The sequence below is a fragment of the Vigna radiata genome, chromosome 7 (genome assembly GCF_000741045.1).
Source record: "Vigna radiata var. radiata cultivar VC1973A chromosome 7, Vradiata_ver6, whole genome shotgun sequence".
NCBI classification, from domain to species: Eukaryota; Viridiplantae; Streptophyta; class Magnoliopsida; order Fabales; family Fabaceae; genus Vigna; species Vigna radiata.
This window is the reverse complement of record NC_028357.1, coordinates 14,206,394-14,211,261: the sequence shown is the minus strand read 5'-3', so window position 1 is coordinate 14,211,261 and position 4,868 is coordinate 14,206,394.

Sequence of the window (4,868 nt, the reverse complement as noted above, 5' to 3'; positions counted from 1 at the left end):
TAAATTGAATTACAAGACTTGTTACACAATGACTTGACTCATCCGGACTAGAATGATTGTCGAGCTATGGCGGGTCATGCACTCGTGGTGGCATCTACTGCTTTGCAAAGTCATTGCCAATGGGTTTCACCCTACCACACTCATGAGGTTAGTCTATATCGCGCCTTGGAGCATACTAGGAACCTCTAAGACTAAGACCTCCTGCTACTACTCACGACATGATTTAGTCCTCTCTAATTGAGAATGATTGGTCATTGTAGTTCTAGGATAACCTCCAAGGCTGAGCTTCCATGCAAATCATTCTACACACTACTAGGGCACCACCATGGATCATCTCCTTCAGGATCATGGAATCACGTCCATGAACCACACTTTGTTAGCTTCATTCATTAAACATACCTCATACTTTCACATACTTTTAATTAAACAACATTAACACAATCACACTATGCAATTCAATCAGTACACACACATTTATCCGCCAAAACAAGAGCAAAATAGACAATCTAGACTTAAGGGATTTGCACAGCGCACCCCTTTCTGGCAAGGCGAAATAGGGTTGTTTCGCATAGCGCACTCCCTAAATTCGCAAGGCGAATTAGCAAGCAGGGGTGACAGACCCCAGGTCTCTCGCATAGCGCACCCAAGTTGCTATGCGAGAGCTCAAATAGAGAGCATGGCTCTCTGGTCATTCGCATAGCGCACAAAGTCGCACAGTGAATGACCAAACAGTGGGCACCCTCCTAAGGGGTATCGTTATGCGAGACAATTCGCATAACGAGACTGCATAATCTACAGAACACAAATTCTGCAGATTTATGCACTCACACACCCAGGTTACCATTCTAGCCATTTTTATCAATTTCAAACTCTTCAAATTTGTATTTTATACCTAGTTAGACTTATCTAGATGATTCTAACACTTCTTGGCACAAAACTAAAGTGATATAAACCAACTTTCTACCCTAAAACCCCAAAATCAACAACCAAGAGACCCAAATTAAATTTTGCCTTTTAGTACCTATTTTTGACCAGTTTAGTGACTCAAACAAGTCACAATGCACTTACTTAGAATGTCCCAACCGTCCAATTATGCCTAGAACCCCTAACTCTCAAATTCTCTGCCTCACTTCCTCTTAAATGACCTAGAACCCTACCTAAACACTTGACTTACTTGTATATCAACACCATAACAGAACTTCCACCTTAAACACTTCCAACATGTCCAATCAAAGCAGTTAAACACATTCGCACTCAGTCCATGGCATCGCAAATCATTAGTGGCAGAAAACAGCTCTTAGAGCTATAATGGGGCAAGGAATGAAAAGAAGAATGTACTAGGCACATGCATCCAGTAGAATCTCATGCCTTAGGTTCAAGAACAGTGGAGAAAAAGGGCAGAACCACTTACCTGTTGAAGAACACGAAACTAATTGGTTAGTTGCGAAGCCCTTTGCGCTGGAAATGCTAGGACACCACCTAATCGACAATGCAACGGTTGAATCAGTGTGAAGAGTAGAGAGAAGGTAAAGAAAAGCTTGAAGAAATGAACCCTAGAGAGATAAGTTGTTTGCACTAATGAACCAGGGTGTTTTATAAAATATAACATACTGGTTTGTATGTTCTAATATATATATATATATATATATATATATATATATATATATATATATATATATATATATATATATATATATATATATATAAATTGGTGCCATTACTGTAAGACACCTGTCCACCCCTTTTTGAATTAAATAATCAAGTTCTCACAATAACAATAACAATAACAACAATAACAATAACAATAATAATAATAATAATAATAATAATAAATAATAATAATAATAATAAATAATAATAATAATAATAATAAATTCAAAATGAATTTTGCCTTACATGAAGAACATGTAATCGATTATACATTATGGGCTTTCTAATGTATAGTTTGTTTAATATATATTACATTAGATATTGTCTGAAAAAGAAAAGTCCAAGATTTATTAAAAGGGATGATCATGTTGTAGATTTTTTATCATAAATTTATTACATTCTATAGGTGTTATTTTCCTATTCTTTTACGGTTTAAATATGTTTTTAGTTTTTAAACTTTGACATGAAATTGGAATTCGTTTTTCGTCTGAAAATATGATACATTTATGTCCGTAAACTTTAAAAGTGAATGGATAATATTCCTTTAACTCATTTACATTAAATTTTTTTAATGTGTCAAATGCATTTTCTATCAAATATCGAAGCGAGCTAGTTTCAAACGGTGTAATAACTAAAATGTTAGCATGAAAAAAGTTTAATACTTAATACAACATAGTTAAAAGGAGTATATTCATCTACTTTTAAATTTTGAGATCAAAATTTATCAAAGTTTCAAAAATAAAGAAATTTCAATTTCACGTCAAAGTTCAAGAACTAAAAACATATAGAAACCGTCTTTTAAACTATTCTTGACAACTTTTTACCATCATTTTATGTCTATGTTATAAGTAATTGTGTGTTTTTCATTACCTATTCAAATCTTCTTAAAAGGTGTTTGATGGAATTGTTTGTATTTTTTATTTTAATTACATGTAAATGTTTGTAATTTAAATAATTTGAGATTTAGTGAAAATCCCAGTTAAGACCGGTTGGATCAATGGGATATAGATTTATGTAGACTTAAACCATAATAAAATTTTGCATGTCTTTCTTTTTCATCTTATTTGTATTATCTTGATAACTTTTTGTTATGGATAATCATTATTGTTGCATTTAATTACCCTCACCAACAATAATTTTGAGAATTTTTTTTTTAAACCTTCAAATGACAATATTTAAATCAATTCACTCCTTTTGGTAGTGTTTTGGCCATTCATTCTTTTACAATTCATATATAGATCAAGTCGTTGAAAGTTATTCAAAATTGATTGAAATGGCTACTCAATCACAAATATTTGTTGGATTATATATGAGATAGACCTTCTCTTTGTTGAAGAAAATTATCATATTTGAAAAATTAGAATGAAATTTTTTGCACTAATAAGTGGATTTGGGATGTAGTAGTAAATGATCTAAGTAAAATCGTTGATAATATTGGTTTTCTTAGCTAATTTTTTTTTTATAGACTCCTCATGAAAATGAAAAAAACACATTAAAATTATCATATTTTCTAATTTAATTGATTAATTTTATCAAGTTTATGTGTATTCTTCAATTAAGAAAATGAAGAATGTGTCATAGATAATTCATTTGTAAACTAAAGAGATTAAGAGATATCATTCATTTATAAAAGAGATTAAAAAAACTGAGAAGCATACTTTCACAAAAGAATATGAGATGTTTAAAGATAAAATATTCATGATGTTTCTTGAGTTGAAATGACTTTTGAAAAACTTAAATAGATAATGATAACAAATGTTACTCTTATTTCATAATTAAAATATTTTATAATAATGAATTTTGACCACCTTGTTTAACAAGCTCGCAAAACATAGTAGAATTATAAAGATAGAAGAAAAAAAGAGAGAAAAATAATAACATAACTATTAATTTATTAATTGATTAATTGATTAATTGATGTATATAAATGCATGAATGAGAAACAAATGAATACTATCATCTAGAAAGTATTTTATTAATATGGATTGAAAGAACTTAGTTTAAATTTATGGAAAAATAGTAATATCACTAATATTAATTAAAAAAAACTCAGTTGCTATTCACTACAAAATAATCTTGCTAATGTTGGTAAAACATCTTTATTAATATTAGTAAATAAATAACCCGAACTTAAATCTTATAGTTCAAAAAAGATACATGACTTACATCAATTGAAAACAATCCTAACATATAGTAATTGGAAAGAAAATCATATTTAATTTTAGAAAAAAAAGACTCACTTAAAAAAAAATTGTATATAGGTTTGATAAATAATAATTTCTTGTATAGATAAAAAAAATTAAAGAGTAACAAACAAAAAAAAAACATAGTAGATTTTATTATAAGATAAACTCCACTAATATTAGTAGAAAAATTGGATTGAGTTGACAGTGTCATGATATGGATGAAGATGATTACTTCCTAATTAAAGTTAGATCAATGATGTTTTGGTTCAAACAGAACTAAAACGAGATAAAAAAATAAATTTCAAAATCTTACATTTTATATAAAACTTGAAATTCTTTCTTTAGTTGAAATAATTAAAGTATATTTAAAACGTCTATAATTTAGAATTCTTTCATTTAAATAACATTTTTTTCTCATAAAAATTTCAAATTCTTTATAAAAAATAATTACTTTTTAAAAATTTTCTATACAAACACACACACACACATATATATATATATATATATATATGGGTTTGCTAACTTGCGTACGCCTGTTTTTCAGTTGGTACATTTTAGCAATGTGTACCGGGTTTCAGTAGACAAAAATACCCTTGTATCATGAATTCTAAGTTTTAAGGTTAAGGATATTTTAATAATTTTCATTCTTAAAATTAAAAAAAGAAAAAAAGAAACCCCCAAACCCTTACGCACCTCTTTCATTCCTAACCCTCTCTTTCATCTCTTTCACTCAGACTTTCTCTCTGTCATTCCTGCTCTAGCCCCAATTGAAAAAATCAGAAACATTTGTCTTATTTTAATAATTTTCATTTTTAAAACTTAAAAAAAAAAAAACCAAACTCTTACTCACTTCCTTCATTCCTCTCAACCCTTTCTCTTTCATCTCTCTCACTCAAACATTTTCTCTGTCATCTCTACACTAGCCCCAACTAAAAAAACACTCATTATTAAATAAAATGGTTAGAGAAAAAAAATACTTACATTAATAAAAAAATTAAAGCACCTAATTTTTTCTTTATATAATTTTAAATA